Source organism: Symphalangus syndactylus, chromosome 7, assembly GCF_028878055.3.
Source record: "Symphalangus syndactylus isolate Jambi chromosome 7, NHGRI_mSymSyn1-v2.1_pri, whole genome shotgun sequence".
Lineage (NCBI taxonomy): Eukaryota > Metazoa > Chordata > Mammalia > Primates > Hylobatidae > Symphalangus > Symphalangus syndactylus.
The window spans coordinates 18,866,264-18,884,853 of NC_072429.2; the positions used below are offsets into that span (position 1 = coordinate 18,866,264).

At 41.3% G+C, this 18,590-nt stretch overlaps 1 protein-coding gene across 18 annotated transcripts in view; it reads right to left on the minus strand.

The window, feature by feature from the left end:
• TENM2 (teneurin transmembrane protein 2) overlaps positions 1 to 18,590 on the minus strand; it is a 1,678,453-nt gene that overhangs the window by 320,718 nt on the left and 1,339,145 nt on the right. Inside the window, exon 1 of one of the 18 annotated variants that reach the window (XM_063642610.1) lies at positions 13,769 to 13,826. The exons of the other annotated variants lie outside the window; for them this stretch is intronic. The gene's annotated coding sequence lies outside the window, so the exon portion shown is untranslated. Of the gene's footprint in view, positions 1 to 13,768; positions 13,827 to 18,590 lie in introns of those variants that run through there. 18 annotated transcript variants of the gene reach the window in all.

Genomic DNA, 18,590 nt, shown 5'->3' on the forward strand with positions numbered 1-18,590 from the left:
TATCAAGCTAATCAGTATGCTATTAGTAGACAAAAGGCAACTGTCATTAAAATATTGGTGCTGACCTGATACCGCACCTGATTCACCTTCAGTCCAGAACCTGGAATTTATTTTTAGGTACTGCGTGGCTTTTAGTCCTAGGAAGAAGGAACTGTCTTATTGGCTCTTTACTAAAAACCAGGGGAGGTATAGGTAAGTCTCCTGGAAAAGATAAGTGAATTTATAGAGAAGGTGTTTCCCGTATGTTTAAAAATCAAGGGCTTGAATGGGCACTGCTGTTTGTCCTGCTAAAGAATGGTCTGTGCTTCTGCGCTTTTAGATTTTCTGTGGGACAGTTGTTGCCAGTTGATTTTGAGAGGGATGCCAGTCACATAGTCTGTCCTTCCTAAATGCCTACTGGTTGGCAGTGAAACTTGAGAAAAATGAAGCAGTGCTTCTTTGTTGAGTAACAATACCAATTCCCACAAAGTCAGATGTGGGAAGTGAAAAACCTTGGCATATCAACTTTTGTGTTGACTCCACTAGAGTTGCTCATACAGCATGGGGAAACAATCAATGCCCACGTTTTAAACAACATATAAAGGAAGACTTTCAGGGGCTCTAAGGAAGAAATAGTTAATAATCGACTATTGTTGTTGCACTCTGCCTAAATAAACAGTTGGAGGACGTGTTTAGGTTGGGTTTACTCTTGCAAAGGGTCAACAAATAGATGGGGTGGGAAAGCAGAGACAAATTAAACCAGACTTGTCTTGCGCCATAGTCTTCACCAATTTTTCCTGGTGATTAGAAATGATGATAAAATATATGAAAGAAAAAAATAAAAGTAAGGGCCTGCCTAGCTGCTAATAAATCACTCATTCCTGGGAATGGCATGCCAATGGTTGGTCTTTAAAATTTTCAACTCCCTCAGACCCTCAGATGAGAAATTAACCACAAACTCTTTGCCTTCTTCTCCTGAACCACCTTTTAGGGCAAGTTACATCTCGATAGCAATTTAAAGGTTCTAAAAGAGGACATGGTGTTGGCAGAGACTTGAGAATCTCTGGTTGATGATAACTGGCACCAGGACACCCTGTTCAAATTTGACCTTGAATTGGTCAGAGGGAATTGGGGGTGAGGATTTTCAAGAAAAACAGTGTCTGGTTAGACCTAAGGAGGACAGAGTCTGTTGCAGATGTTCAGGCTATTGGTTGGCTTGAACCCCTGCTTGGCCACTGACCAGATGTGTGGCCACTGGAAAGTGACATATTTTTCTTTCTGAGTCTGTTTGTTCACTTGTAAATGGATATAGTAATTTTACTTCTTATACATGATTGTTAGGAGAATCAAATGGAAATATATTTTTGAGGAGCCTAGGACAATTCTTGGTACATGGCAAGCTATTAACACATATTATTATGATTATTATTATTTGATGTAATTAATCATTCTGATAATAGTAATGGCAGCTATAGCAATTATAACTCTAAGGAAAATGATGAGTACCTCCTAGGGAAACTGTGGGCCCCACTTTTCCAACTTCTTTGAAATGGCAGTTCTTGAAGGGGGATATTCAATGAACATGGGGCTGCAAAATCATCCACCTCTGACTCCTCCCCCTTCAAATTCGGCCGGCAGGAGGGCAGAGTGACTAAGTGACACGGCCAGGAGCTATTAACAGACAGTCTCAAGAGTGTCTCTGTAAGAGCCCAAAAAATAAAACTTGAGATTCAGAACGGCTCCATTTCCATAAGCAAAACAATTGATGCTGATGATAACAAAACGATAATATTGACCATGGCTGCCATGAGTTAAGTTCTCCTTGTGTGTCAGGTACTGTGCTAAGTGTTGTACATAAATCATTTCAATATATTCCCACTTACTCCCAGGGGACAGGTCACTTTTCATGCCCATTTCACAGATCTAGTAAGTGAGGTTCAGAGAGGTTAAGTAATGCACCAGATGTCATATAGCTTAGTAAGTGGTAGAGCAGGCACATGATCCCAGGGTCTCTTCCCCTCCCAGCCGTATGCAAAGGAACCCAAAGCCAGAACACAGGCACACAGGGAGGAAACACGTCCCCTGCCCTGGCTGATATATGCCTAGCAAATACAGAGGAAAACAGCCTTGACTCATTTCTTTGCACATTTGCTTAAATGGCAGAATCCAATCTTGTGAGAAACTGGAGGGAATCGCCCACCTCAAAGCTCTGCACCACCTCACGGATGCTGCTTGAATCAGGAGAAATAGGCCAGAACGGCCAAACTGCAGTGCAATCTCTTTTCTATGCCTTCCTAAAGGCCCTCCCCAAACTTCCTTCACTGTGCTGCATCCCTGGCTCCCCTAACCGGCGGCGTGAGGGGCAGCATGAGGAATGAGCAGCAGTGAGGCCTGTCAGGGGCAGAACCAAGGGCACACTCCATCCCAGCTTGTCCTGTCCTGCTCTGACCGGAGGTATTTTGCCAAGAGCCCAGGGATGGAGGGAATAGGTCCAAATCCAGCCTCCTCCCATATTTGAAGAGATTTCCTTATTTGTCTCTAAGTATTGGGCACTTTGGACAATGAGCTTGCTTCCTCCTTCTGTCTTAACACCTACAGAATGACTTATCTCCTAAAGAATGGACTTGCATTTTTTTGTTACTGACACACATATGGTATTGCTGGCTTCACAGGGCAGGTGGCCTGTCTGCAGTCTTTCTTGGATCTGGTCACTACTGTTGCAAGCTGCAGCTGCAGCCTTTCCACATTTCAGACTGGAGGAGAAACAAGAAGGGGGATGAAGGAGTGAGTCAAGTTCTAGCCTCCTCCTCATCTCCCCAGCTGCTGGCTCCAGCTCTAGCCAGTGCCTCTGGCCTGGGTTGCACGGTCCTGTATCAGGGGGCTGTCCTTGAAGGAAGCACCCCGCTCAGCCTGAACAGAGGGCAGAGAAAGAAAGGGCTGTGCTTGCCTGTAAGGAATGATTTATAGCTCTCTTTCTTACACAAAATATATGACCTCAGAGAAAAACATTCCGAGTGCATTCGCAATGACGCACAGATCAACATTGCATAGCGGAACATGGGAATTACAGTCACAAGGAGCAATCACTTGCAGGCTCAGAATTCAAAGCTTTCCTCAGCTCTGCCTACGTTTGCAATGGACTAGGGTCTGCAGGGACATCTTAGATCACCTAAGTCCAATAGCTCCCATTTAATAAGCAACAACTGTGTGATAAGCATTCTACATATTTCATCTTATTTAAAACTTACAATAACCTTTAAAGCACTTTAAAGAAGATATTGTTCTCCACTTTAAAGATGAGGAGACCAAGGTGCGGGGAGGTTAAGTAATATAATTCTCTCTCCTTAAATTTTGTATGTAACTGTAATGTATCTGTGCCCCCCTGGGTGCTTGATTTGCCCACTGCTTACATTTCTTTTGTAACGCTCAGCACGTGGTTTTATATTATTTTTGGACTCTCCTGTGCTCTCCACTAGATCATGAGTGCCTCCATTAAAAACAGTCTGTCTCACTCGTCTGTATATCCCAGCATAAGGCTACAGTGCCTGGTATAAAACTAGTGGTGATGAATGAATGAATGAATGAACAAGTCATGTCCCTGGGGGTTATATTTAGAGTCTCAGAGGACAGGGATCAGAGTAGATTTCTGCCTCTATGCCTTGAGCATTCTAGTTGATTGCTGGAATCAGTGATGCCCTCCCACTTAATTCCCTCATTCCTGTTACCTCTAGGGCTCCTTTAACAGGGAGATGGCTAGACACAGAGGGAAGGTGACTTCAAACTCCTCCGTCTTTGATTGTTTTTTGGTTGTGTTTCCTGGCACTTGCTGCATGATCACCTCTTCTGCTTTTTTAAAATAACAGTTTTACTGAGACATCATACAATTCAGCTTTTAAAAGTACACATTTCGGTGTTTCTTTAGTATATTCACCAAGATATGCAACCATCACCACTATCTAATTTTAGAACATTTTCGTCACCCTCAAAGGGTACAACATACCCATCAGCAGTCACTGCCCAGTCCCTTCCTCCCTCCCATAGCCTCTGGCAAATGTTAATCTACTCTCTGTTCCTATGGATTTGCCAATCCTGGACATTTCACGGAAATGGCAATTCCCTTTGTTTATTATAACCACGACATCTGTCTGTTGCAGAGCTCCATCAGAGCCAGTCAAAGTTCAATCTCAAACGGGGCACACTACCTAGCACTTAAAAAGATCTTCCCCTGGCAACATGAAGCAGGTCCCCCGCAGGCCTTTTTTTTTTTTTTTTGGCTGAGACCCTGCTGCTGTTGATATTTTCCAGACGGAGATTGTTAGGTGATGGCACTTCAGAGCCAGTTGCACAAGTGAATGTCTGAGGGAGAGCTGGGAATTTGTTCTAGCGGTTCAGGCGTGGCTATAATCACCTAGTCAGGCACAGGCAGGGACATTTGTGGGAGGGGAAAGAAGAAAGGATAAGGGGACTCTTGAAGTGGGTGCCAAGTCAGTAGCTGCCCTTGGGTTAAGAGCTTAATAGCTCTTGGGAATTTGGGACCATCCCGCCCCAATAAGGCACGTTCTCACACATGAAGGGTCAGAAAGGGATTTTAATCATAGGTGCCACATCATTTGACCATTGCCCCTATACTCATTCTTTGCCTTCCTAAGTCATCAGGAAAGTATTACTTGAGATCAGTGTCAACTCCATTAGCTACTTTCCAAGTGACAAAGACAAAATACAAAAGACCACTTGAAATACTTGAGAAGAACCCCTCTGAAGAGAAGATTTTATTACACAGTTACGGCTGAGCAGTGCCTATCTGAGCATTTCAATAAATCTACATTACCCTAGGTATTTTGGCCTCCTCTGGGAGAGGAAAGCCTATCAGTAGAAAGTAATGATTTTGGGTTTTTCAATTGCCCTAAGGATCTTGACAATACTATTAAGACCCATGCACTCCCTGTCGAGAAGTTTAGGAGTGAAATTATTAATATGCCCAGACGTTATGTTGATTGTTGTGCTGTAGCAGAAAATACTCTTTCTGTTATGCGAGCAGCATTATCACTTTCCCAGGCAGAGAATTGCATCAAAAATGTAAACTCCTCTCATTCCAGCTCATCACATAGCTTTTCAAGGTCTTATTGTAAAATAGGCTGGGCAAAATTTGGATATTTCCCTACCTATGAAAGATAATATGTTTTTCAAAGACCAGGCTATTTTTTAAAAAAAGCCAAACCTCACAGTGGAATTCTCTTCCACCGAGATGCCATTCTTTAGGTCTTTAACTAGATTTTCCTGGGGGGTGTATTTCATTCTTTTTTTCTGTCTCTTTGAGATGTTTACAGTGCTTTCCCCCAAACACAGAAAGAGGATCAAAACAAAGATAAAATACAATTTTGATTTGAGATTGTGCCTCTGATGAACAGAATAATGGAAACAAACTCTGATCTACACCATTCATTAATACCAAGAGTGGCCAAACCTACCAGTTAAATGGCAAGGATGGGATAAAGGTTCCTGGAGCATTTTCACTTCAAAGCTCAGCAGAATTATTTACTATCTGGGTGACCTTTTCCCAAAATCTCTCCTGGTACATGCCTTATAGAGCAAGGGAACAAAAGTTTCTCCATACTATATAAACACAAGCCAGCTGAATGTCAGACCTTGAACTGCATCTGGTGTCATGTCAAGTGACAGCTGATGTCATGGGATGTAAAGACATATCACTAGAGATATTTTCAGAACCCCCCTTTTGCCTTTAGAATGCACACACATACACACACATGCACGCACCCACACGAGTAATTACCCAAGATAATCAAATATCTGGAGAAATATCCACTGCCTAAGACTACATGGCTCAAGTACTGTCAGAGACAGCACTCTCTGGATTTTGCCGGCAATTGTTTACTGGTTTCTTTCAAAGTTGTCTTGGAGTTGTCTTTACCTCCCAATTAAAATAAATCAGACCTCTCACAGTGCTCAAGACCTTTCTTATGATGTTGCATGAATGATGAGAAGTACCCTGCTGCTGAGCAGGCTTAGAGGAGAAACCTCTCACCCTCACCTTGGAGATCCCCAGGATGCTACTCACTTTTAGAAAAAACGGGGACCACCAGGAGGCCAGTGTGTTATCAGCCCTCAGTTTTGCAGTGGGAGGAAGAGGCATTGCCATAAGGATCACTGGGTCCCACTGTGCTCCACTGGAAATAAGGTTTCTTTCTAGCAAGGGTTACGGATGCCATTTCTAGGGCCTTTTCAGTCTTGAAAACATTGATCTCTCCAGTTTTGCCTGGAGGACTTCTGAAGTTAGACAATCACAGTTTTGAGGTGCTTAACCTCTGTATCCTCATCTGTAAAAGGTGTTTAATAACAGTTCCTACTTGGTAAAGAGAGTTAAATGAGATACTATGTTTAAAGTGCTCAGAAAATGCATTACACATAGGAGGCCCTCAGGAAATGTCAGCATTTATTTTCACCCGAATAGGCTAATTATTATTTATTTATTTACTTTTTTTGAGATGGGAGTCTCACTCTGTCACCCAGGCTGGAGTGCAGTGGCGCCATCTCGGCTTACTGCAACCTCTGCCTCCCAGGTTCATGCAATTCTCCTGCCTCACCCTCCCGAGTAGCTGGGACTACAGGCATGTGCCACCATATCCGGCTAATTTTTGTATTTTTAGTAGAGATTGGGTTTCCCCATGTTGGCCAGGCTGGTCTCAAACTCCTGACCTCAGGTGATCCTTTTGCCTTGACCTCCCAAAGTGCTGGGATTACAGGTGTGAGCCACTGTGCCTGGCCTATTTTTTGAGGTGGTAGAGAGAGGGGTGACATAGACCCTGTGATTTAGATTTTTGTGTGCATTGTTTTTAAGAGGCAGGGTCTTGCTCTGTCACTCAGGCTGGAGTGCGTGGTACAATCATGGCTCACTGCAACCTCGAATTCCTGGGCTCAAGCAATCTTCCTGCCTAAGTCTTCCAAGTAGCTGGGACTACAGGCATACCACCATGCCTGGCTTTTTTTTTTTTTTTTTTTTTTGGTAGAGATGAGATTTTGCTATGTTGCCCAGGCTGGTCTTGAACTCCTGACCCCAAGCAATCCTCCCACCTTGGCCTCCCAGAGTGCTGGGATTACAGGTTTGAACCACTACACCCAGCCAAGATTATTATTTCAATGACTTGAAAAACTTTCTGTTGCCAGATACTTTTAAGGTAAATAGCACCATTAAGAATAAGGGACCATTTTCCTACTGAGTTATAGTAACTCCAGGCCTTACAGAATATCAAAATAATCAGTGCACTTATTTTTCACATTTGCAGTTTAAATACACTGAAATAAAACTGTCCAATGGTGGACAATGTGAAGTGCCTTATAGCAGCTTTTGTCCTTTGATAAATTCTCTTCTTCTTTTATTAATTAGCACAAGGAAGACCTGTGTTTCCTTGAGTTCTGGCAGTCCTGGTAAGCATCAGTACCCATTTTGCATGAAAAACCTTACAGTAAAATCAAGGTTTTCAAGTTTCTTTGGCTCATTTATGAGCCATGCAGGTTGCTCTATCATTGCAATCCACTGTTGAACAATTCACTGACGTCCTGAGTTGTTCATCACATTTAGATGGTTTAAGTCATAAATTAGCAATTTGTTTCTCAGGGCTTCTTGGGCTACTGAAACATTCTAGTATTTATCATCTCAAATGGGATCATTCTTAATCCCATAATGTAGAGAGGGAGTCATCTCTCACGTGAAATAATCAGATTTGGCGGAGAAAATAATTTCCATTTCTAACACTGCCTATTTGACACTTTAATAGTGTAGTCTGGAAAGCCTTCTCGATAAGATGATATTTGATCAGAGACCTGAAGGAAATAGAGAGAGAGAGCCATTCCAGTGTCTGGGGGAACAATGTTTCAGGCAGAGGGAAAAGCAAGAACAAAGGCACTTTAAATCTGGGACTTCTGTGGTGTGTAGGAATTGCCCAGAATATCAGCCTAGGTTCATCTCTTTGCTTCAGATTCAAGCCTAGTTCTTGAAGAAAATATTGCAAGAAATAAGAAAGGCCCTGATCTGGATCCTTACTGGCTTCTGCCTGATTTGGAACCGGCCAAGCAGGCTCCTATTTGAGGCTCTGCATTTGCTGTACCCTTGGCCTGGAGATACAGATAATTGAGTAGCTCACTCTTCCCATGTCTGCAGGTCTCAGCTCAAAGGTCATCTTTTAAGACCTGCCTTCTGAGACAGTGCCAGTCATCTTATCGTCCTTCCATTGCTTTCTTTTTCTCTAAAGCACATATTGGCACCCATTTTTTAAAAAACTCATCTGTCTTTCTGCACCAGAAAGTAAGTACCTTGAAGGCAAAGATGCTATTTTATTCTCTGTTGAATCCCTGGCTCTTGGAGTACTTGGTAGACACAATAGATGGTTGTTGAATGAACGACTCAATTAGTTAATTAATTACGTATTGACAAATATGGCAACAAAGAAATTGGAGAAATATTCCAAATTCCATCAGAAATGAAAGTACATTCAAGTATACCACGGTATCATTTGAGACAAATCTCAAAAGCTTGAATTTGATCAAGGTTCAAGAAGAAAAATTATCATGGGCTTCCTTGCCAAAACACAGCTCTATCTCATGCAAACTGTAGTAATTTTTTCTCTTCCTACAGCAATCCAAACACGACAACAAATGCCTTACAAGCAGAAATCCCCATGGAACTAATGGGAGCAGAGGCCTCCCACAAACCCCAAGTGGGAATAGACACATTTCACTTCCAAACTCTGACTAACAGGATCTCCTGTGGCTCTTTCTGCCACCTGAAAATGTTCACTTTTCATCACAAATCCGTTGTATTAAAGAATCTTTGCTAAAGGCTTCTGACTCAACCGGGCGGGGTGAATCCTGATTCATCTGCGTAGTTGGTGATACAGAAAGGAACTCAATGTGGCACAGAAAGAGGATGATTTGCTAAGAGTTTGCAAATCAAAAGCAAGATGTATGGAATTCCGCTTCTTTCAGGAAGACTTTTTGGACTGGATCAGATGAAATCCAATGGCTTCCTCAACCCTATGCTGACAAGTATGATGCTTTATGGTTGCTCCCTTCTAGGGCTGACACTGGAGCTAACATCAACACATTATATATTGAAAGACTTTATTTGATAATTTTTAGCCCACTAAATTGTTATAAGCTTTTCGGATTTACACATGGGGAAATAGAGCTTGGATGGAGTTTCCATTCAACAGATTTTTTTGTTGTATAGCAGGGGTCTCCAACCCCTGGGACACAGATCAGTACAGGAACTGGGCAGCATAGTAGGAGGTGAGCAGAGGGTGAACACGCATTACCGCTTGAGCTCCACCTCCTGTCACATGAGTGGCGGCATTAGATTTTCATAGGAGTGTGAACCCTATTGTGAACTGCACACACGAAGGTTCTAGGTTGCGTGCTCCTTATGAGGATCTAACTCATGCCTGATGATCTGAAGTGGAACAGTTTCATCCTGAGACCATCCCCCTCTTCCGTGGAAAATTTGTCTTCCATGAAACTGGTCCTCGGTACCAAAAAGGTTGAGGACTGCTGTTGTATAGAACCTGGAAAAGCCATATGCAGGGAGTTACTTAAGAAAGTCTTTTATATTCTCTGAGAGAAATCCAAAGAAGTGACAGTTTTCTCTAAAAGATTCCTTTTGCCTTCTGTCCAATTAAATTCCTTACACAAGAACAGTAACACATTAGCTAAGCTCACTTATGACAAACAATTTTTTTTTTTTTTGAGACAGAGTCTTGCTCTGTTACCCAGGCTGGAGTGCAGTGGCACAATCTTGGCTCACTGCAACCTGCACCTCCCAGGTTCAAGTGATTCTCCTGTCTCAGCCTCCCAAGTAGCTGGGACTACAGGCGCATGCCACCACACCCGGCTAATTTTTGTATTTTTAGTAGAGACAGGGTTTCACCATGTTAGCCAGGATGGTCTCGATTTCCTGACCTCATGATCAGCCTGCCTTGGCCTCAATTCTTAATCATTGATTTGTTCATTCGTTCCTTTATTCATGTCTTCGTTTGTTCACATGTTCCTTCATTGGGCACCTACCCTGCATCAAAGGGGCTTTTGGAGGTACAGAGTTCCTGGCCTTGAGGAAGGTAAAGAAAGAGACATGTCCTATGCTGACCTTTTGGGTAAGCCACAAAGACTTCACCTTAACTCTTTTGTTCCCTTGTGGTTTTTAACCACCAAAATACTTTACTTTTCCATGTATGTTGTTTTCATGTTTCAGCTCATGTATAAAATTTTGTAGAGGCCATTATGACACACTGCTTTGAAAGTGTTTCACAGATGCGTATTGTTAAACTCTACATCAACACCTTTCCCCTCTCCTCACCCCAGCCTTATCTCCCAAGGCTAAGTCACTATTCTGTTGGGTCTACATATACGCACATCTCAATGTGCAGGTTTTTTGCTTGCGCACCATTTAAAGGATGCATCATGGCACCAGAGCAATTCACAAGAATGTTAATTATTACCTATGGAGAGAAACTGTAACATTTTGATTTATTTGTGTTTTCAACTGAATGTGGTATTTATCAACTGTCTTTTGTGTTTAATTCTAGATAATAGAGCATGGCAAATTGGAGTCTTCAACTAAGCACACGGAATACATGTGCTGTATTGCTTTCTTTGCAAGGTTCAGAGTCAGAATTCCTGCCCTGGGTTCTGAGTTGCTGAGTGAAGACTATGATGGAGAGCAGTGGAGACACGTGACTTTCAGGGTACTCTTTGCACGCATGAAATGGAGCAGACTTACGAAGGGAAAATGAAAGAGGAGGATAGGAAGATATGTCACCTCCTGGGTTTCCTCCAATCATCCAGTCCTCATCTCTCTGTATGTCTTTGAACACTCTGAGTGCCATCATGCCAATTCCATGGATGAAACAAATAGCCATGACTCAGCATTTTTCTAATGAAAACACATGCAGTTTGACCCGAAGGAGAAACCACAGACAGAGTTGAGAAAAGCAGGCAGGCAAACTTTGCTTTTTTTTTTTATCGTTAACCAACAGAAAATGTAAGGACTGTTTCATTAGGGAATTAAAAAAAAAAATGACTTACAGAATTAACCAGAAGCAGCTCATGGTAAAATACAGTATCATCCTAGAAATATGTGTTTTACTTTTCATGAAAGCTAACCACATTGCCATGATGGGAACTCTCACACATTGCTGGTGGGGATGCAAAATGACACAGCCACTCTGGAAAACAGTCTGCCAGTTTCCCATGATGTTACACTTACCATACACCCTAATAATCCCAAGTCTAGGTATTTACCCTAGAGAAATGCAATCTTAATGTTCAACCCAAAATCTTCCATGAAAATTTGTAGCGGCTTTATTCCTCATCACTAAAAACTGAGAACAACCAGATGTCCTACAACAAGTGAATGAATAAACAAACTATAGTAATTCATATAGTACAAGGTATAATTCATGGAGTACTATGCAGCAAAAGCAGGAATGACTAGAGTTAATAACAAAGTATTGTATTGTTGAAAATTGTTGAGAGAGTAGATTTAAAATGTTCTTACCACAAAGAACTGAAAAGTATGTGAGGTAATGAATATGTTAATGAGCTTGATTTAGCCATTCCACAATGTACATATATCAAAACATCATGGTGTATACCATAAATAATATGCAAATTTTATTTGTCTATTAAAGAAGTTAATTAAAGAAAAGCATGGACTATTGATACACACAACCACTTGGATACATCGCAAAGGTACCATGCTGAATGAAAGAAATTAGTTTCAAAACGTGTAATTTCATTTATATGACATCCTCAAAAAGACAAAACTATAGTGACAAGGACAGATTAGTGACTAGGACAGATTGAGATGGGGCTGGGGTGTGTAGGTAACTATGAAAGGAGAACATGGGAAATTTTTGAGACAAAAGGGTTGTCTTGGGTTCCTGTAGTTGTGACAGTTCCAGAAATCCGTATTTGTGTTGAAATCTACAGAATTGTACACAGTGAAGCCAATTTTACTGTATGTTAACTTTAAAAATATAACACAACAATAAAATTAAACATCATGCTGAATGCTAAGAATAGGACAGACTTGCTTCGATCGATGGGGGAAAGACTTGCTTAATGGCAGGAGCCATTTCAGGCAGAGACATCAAGGCTACTCTGTGGCAAGCAAGGGAGCAAAGGAGCCTGAAAACTTGGCAAATCTGTTTCCAAAATATTTGTCACGTCCTTAAAAATAAAAGCACACTGGAAAACACAAAAACGGAATCAATCTTTGAGTAAAAGTCCTATTGGCATATCGTTAATCGTTTTTGTATTTACATTCATTTAAATATTGTTTGCTAAAGCTCATGTGGTCTATTGCAAGCTGTTTAAGAAACTATACTGTGTGAAAAGAAGAATGAATGGTTTCACTGTACGAAGCTGTCGGCTTCTCTACTGACACTTAGCACAACCCATAACCTTGTTGAGACATTAACAGGACTACATTACTCATCACAATAAGATTATTAGTTGATGGGAAACAAATTACAGACCTTCCCAAACTGCTCTACTTCCTGACTCCATACAAGGCAATTTTTCATGAATGGAAATTGCTACCCAGGAAGAGAAACTTGTTTGTCTTAGGAAATTTCCAATAGTAGAAGGGGTTCATTCTGGGAACAAAAAGTGCAAAGTGGCAAAAGAAAGAAAAAGTTTAAAAATTATTTAGATGGAAGCCTAAGGGTGCTCACAGCTCGGCAACATATTGGGTAGAGATACAGAACATGAGCTGGGGAAATGGAAAAAAAAACATACCTGTTTTGTTTAACGCGATGGCACAGCTTTGCATGTTGCCATGGATTTATTGGAAAAACACCTTTAGGAATGGAGGGGATGCCAAATACAATGCTGGCAATTTATGGAGACATCTAAAATGACTTGGTCTGTTCTAGTCCCTGTGTCATGAATGCCAGCAACTAGCAGAGGCTTTCTCATCTTTTAGTTCTCAGATCCTCCTGGAGTACCTTCCTGCATCACCCTCTTCCCCTGCAGGTGGAACCAACTTCTCTCCTTCACCACCTCCAGGAACCATATACAGATGCTATTTTCCCACCCACCACTCTCGTTCATTACTCTCCTTATCCTTTTGCACAAGGGACTGAGCTCCAAGTCCAAGGTCTGTTACATGACTGAAGGGGAGTTGCAATAACGGTTCATTAGATCACAATAGCAATGGCTATTGTGTTTCCAATAGCAACGGCTTAACCTGGGGAAACAGGTGGTGTAATTAACATAGCTGTCTGTACAGTTTTGGTACCTGTGACCCACATCAGTCCTGTCCATCAGATTCCAGGGGGTTCCTAAATGATGGGGCTGGGAAGTCACAGAAAGGAGAGGGATGTACAGAAAAATGGCACTGCCTAGGCTCGCAATAGGGACTTCGGCTCACAAAAGCTTGTCCCAGGAAGTAGACTAGGACAACATGTGAGAAGTGTGAGAATCCTAACAAGAGTGCCATCGGCACTGATGGATAATTCACGACACTCCATTGCACTAACGGCTCTTTTCACTCCTCCGTTTCTCTCTTGGTTTGTAGAGCAGTACCTTGTCCTATTGCCGTCTAGCTTTCTGGGGAACACTCTTGCCCTGGCTCCGTCTTTGTCCCCTGAGGTATTCTGACCTTTCCCGCTCGCACTCATGAGGGCACAACTAAAATGCCACCTACTGTTTTGTTTCCCACCCCGTTTCTTTGCTTCCAGTCTCAGAGAAAGTCAATAAAAGCTGTCATTCTGCCTACCTGGATGACTCAAAGGCAGCGCAGCCTGCACACCCGTCCTGCCGAACGCGTACTAAGCTAAGCCTCCTCTGTTGCACTGGTCCCTGCTAGCTGCCCGTGATGCTGAGCACACACATGCCAGGCCCTGGAAGGCTGCCCTGAATGGGCTGGAGCCGAGTCTGCTCGTGGGAAGACGGGAAGGTTCGAGCGATATGGGCATGCCCTGAGTCAGACAGGCGGATGCTATCTTTGTCTTCCCTCCCAGGGATCACACTGCCAGTCTGGTTAATACCCAAAGGCTCTCGACATGTCTCATTGCTCCAGCCAAACTCCCTCATCCCAATTTCTTCCTCTGAAGCAGCTTTCATCGTGTTACATCAGTGGCTAGGCTTGACATCGGTACTTGTTTTCCAGGGGAAAACAGACCCTTTCAAGTACTTGCTTTTAAAGGTGATGACAAATGGGGATGTCTACACTCCTACCAGGTTACATTTTGGCTATAAGATGAGGTATGGTCTGAAGCCAAAACAATTTTAAAGAAAATGTTGTGAGAGGAAATTGGAATCTTTCCCCTTCTAGGAGGAGGGATGTCTGGTTTTCTGAGTTAAATGCATTTGTTCCACCCTGTTACGATGCTGCTTTCTCTGATAGTTTAGAGATAATTAATGTGATATGGTGCTGGAAATTCAAAACATTTGAAAGTTTATAATAGGATCTGATGTAATATTACGTGGGCAGGTTTTACTCTTCTACAAAACAGCCTTTCTCAACCTAACCAAAGAAAGTTGTCCAGGGTGGTATGTGTTCTGGGAGAATCAGTCCCAGTTTAACCTGATTTCTAAAATTGGTTTGATAATTCCAGATCAAGTATCACCTCCTATAAGGTGCAATCCTAGACGTCTTCGCCATATTCATATTTACACTTTTCTGTTATCTCCATTAGCACATTGTGTGTCAAATTCATTTTCACACTTATTCATTAACAATATTGATGATGATAATAATAATAACAATTGCTAACTTTTTGTTAGCACTTTTACCACCTGCCAGTTTTTGTTTTAAGAACTTTACATAGATAATGGTATTTAATCATCACAGTGACCATACTGGGGTGGAAGCAGATACCCATTATACAGATCAGGAGGCTGAGAGGTTTAGAGAGGGTAAGTACCTTGCCTCAGGCAGGAAGTCATTGTCAGCCCAGGCCATCCCATCCCTGGCTCCTCACTCTAGTTGGTCCTGGGTCATGAATGTGCCTTTTTTTCCCCACAATTTATTCATAAATGAATTAGTCGAAATGCGTGAACTTCCCAGACAAACCCAACTCATTGTCTGCAAACGCTTGATATTTTTATTTTAACCATGCTGTGTGGATATAATAATTCAAAATTGGAAGCTAAATTTGGCCGCATTTTTAAAGAGAGCAAATGAGCATAATTCAACATTTAACTGAAGACTGAAAACCTATTAAGAGAAAACATATTGTACTATGCAGTCATATAGCTGTGTATTTCCTTTTGATTCATTTTGTCTCCATCCTTGAGGTCATGCTGTCAATCTTTGGGCTGTTTCTGGGCCTGCTGCTCACAATATCACACACCCCTTACCATTTTTGCTGTTCACCTCTGAAGTTCTTGTTTAAAAAAAAATAAATTTTTAAAAGTCGTGTATTAACAAAGAACAAACAAACACCTAGCTGAAGGCCTAACAAAGTATAGAGCAAATGCCTTCTAAAAGCCATGTTGAGAATTTACGGGGCAGTTTTTGAAACTAATTTCTTTACTTGGGGTTATTGCCCAGAAAGTCAAAGTTGTCAAGGGCCTGTCAAGAACACTAACTGTGTTCTGAATTGTCACTTCGCTGGTTTCTGCACATGACCTTGTTTCCCAGGTGGAATATAAAATTGGAAGGTGGAGATCACCTTATTTTTGAAAAATGAAATCTTGCCACTGTTTAGGCTGGGGCTGCAAAGATACGAACCCCCTTTCCAGGAATCTAGAGTTTAGCTCTTTTCAATACAACGTGTAGGCTGCTATGGTTCGCGGGGAAGACAGGAGACACTTGGTTTGGTTTTGGGGTTGCCAAACGATGGCCGCGGACCACATTCAGCCCCCGAGCTAAGAATGTTTTACACATTTTTGAAGGATTGTGAAAAAGAAGAATATGTGATAGAGACCGTGTGCAGCCCACAAAGTGAAGCCTGAAATATTTTCTATCTGGATCTTCATAGGAAAAAAGATTGCTGACTCTTGGCTTAGTGGATGAGGGAAGGCTTCCTGGAGGAAGAGGTACATGCACTGTCTCATTATTAATTCAACAGGGTCTCCTTCAGTCTTACACACATATGTATGTATATTATATATTATATATATGTTTGAATGAATGAAAGATGAAACAAACAGGCATAATTGGTAGGGTCAATTAGTGTTGACCACGGACGATGATTCGACCCTACTAATTATGCCTGTTTATTTCATCATTCATTCATTCAAACATACATATACATATAATAAACATACATACACATGTATGTAAGATGGAAGAAGACCCTGAATAATTAATAATGAGACAGGTACCATGAGCAAATACAGACTGTAAATCAGCACATTCACTTTAGCTCATTGAAGACATAACTGAGGAGAAAAGCCACAGAACAAGAAACAACCACCTTTCCTTTCGCAGGTCCCACGTTACATCCACTCACCATTAGTCTGTATGGGACTGAGACCTTCACGATGGGATTGCAGCAAGAGGCGTGCTGCTAAGCAGCCAACAAATGATGCCTCACAGAAGTTAACACTCTCTCCCACTCCTGCACCTGCAGTCAGACTCCCGACTTAACAACTGTTCACCTAGGCAGCTCAATATGGACCTCGGTGAAATCAGTAAACATATCTTTTTTCTTCTCTGGTGTTTCATATCTCGCCTACTATTTGGGCTTTATTGAAACAGAAATGTCACACTGCTATCTTTAGAACACTCATAGAGTTTGAACTAAGAACACTGTAGCTAGTGCCCTACACAAGAAAGTGAGGGGATGCAGATTTCATCTCTGAAACGGCAGAAGTAGACACAGCTTCAAAACAGCTATTAATCTGCGATAAGGGAAAAGGCATAAGGGCTCAAGATCTTCCTTCCAACTCCCATCAAAACCAAAGTTAAATAATCCAGCTATTTCTGAAGCGATTAGCAGTATATATTATTTCTCAACACTCATGAACGAAATCATTTTGAAAACCAGTGCTCTTGACACGTTTCGCTATAAAATCAATTACTTTTAAAGGCAAGAAGCTCATTCTCCACCCGGGGAAGATATGATACACCACCTGCCTGCTCCAAGAGATGTTTCTTGTTTTTTTTTTTTTTTTTTTTTTTTTTAATGGGTTTATGGGGTTGGGGTGCTCTCCCCTCTGGTATTATCTGCACATTTCAGCAATAAGGAATTTCAAACATATCCCAATATTCTACGACTACTAGATGGCCCAAGTTACAGGTGTTTTGAGTCTACACCATCAGGAGACTTTTTATCTTCTGTTAGGAATTAGGCTTTCCCAACCTGATATGATCTTAATTATCAGAAGTGCATTCTTACCCAAGTTCAATCTCTGACATCATAATAAAGTACAGTAGCTCCATTTCTGATGAGAAAAGCTGATTCAGGGTGATACTGTATATATCTGTTTGCATAGCAGGAATCAGGCCTTAATTTATTTTCCTAGAGATTTTTCATGGATAACATTTTCATTTTCATCAAAGGCAAGCAATTTAAAAGTTCCTCTTGCTGTTGACAATCTCTATAGTCGGAAACTTGGGATAATTACAAATGGCAATGCTTTTCAAGGGACAAAGGGTGTTATCTTATTTCCAGAGCTTATAGCATAAGGCATGGTCAGAATGGTGCTGCATTAGTTTGTGATCTTCTGCTTTTTTGCAAGAATCAAAGGCAAATAACTCCTCTTGGCTAAAGTTGGCACTGACAAAGTTGTAAACCTAATGCAACTGTATGGTGTGCACACATTGCTTAATAAGTGTTTGAAATTGGCCACTTCCTGTCAGAGCAAAAACAATAACTCTTTTGGGGCTAGTTTAAATGTCATTTAATGCATTTTCAGTTTAATTCCAGTAACGGCACCTTGAAAAGAAACCATGCTTTGTTTAAAAAAAAAAAATCTCTTCTCTAGAAATGATTCACTCACTGTCAGAAATTGGCTAAGGATTGAAAAAAATTCTACCAGCCTGGGCGATGTAGTGAGACTTTGTCTCTACAAAAATAAAAATAAAATAAAAAAATAGCTGGCATAGTGGCATGCACCTGTAGTCCTAGCTACTCAGGAGGCTGAGGTGGGAGGATCGTTTAAGTCCTGGAGATCAAGGCTACAGTGAGCTATGGTCAAGCCATTGCACTCCAGCCTGTGCAACAGGGTGAGACCCTGTCTCTAATAAATAAATAAATAAATAAATAAATAAATAAATAAATAAAATTCTAAGAAAAGCTCAGCTAATTTAAATTAAACCATAAGTCAATTGTCAGCAGACACTAAAAATGCCTTTGTAAAAATGATTATTCATTGATTCTTCGTATAGTATCACGAACTTATTTGTTCCTACAGAAAAATGAAACATTTATGTCTAAGTATCCCTAAGCACCTTGATTAAAAAAAATAAGTGTTAAGAAATCTGTATTTATGAGGATGTGTCTCAGGCCATGTCACGACTACCATTCAAATTACCTCTAAAAAAACCCCCTCTATCTGAGATAGGCCAAACTCAACTGATCTCTTTTTACGTCTCTGGTCTGCTCTGGAAGAAAGTAAAAACTGCGATTTCCCTAGAGTACAGTAAA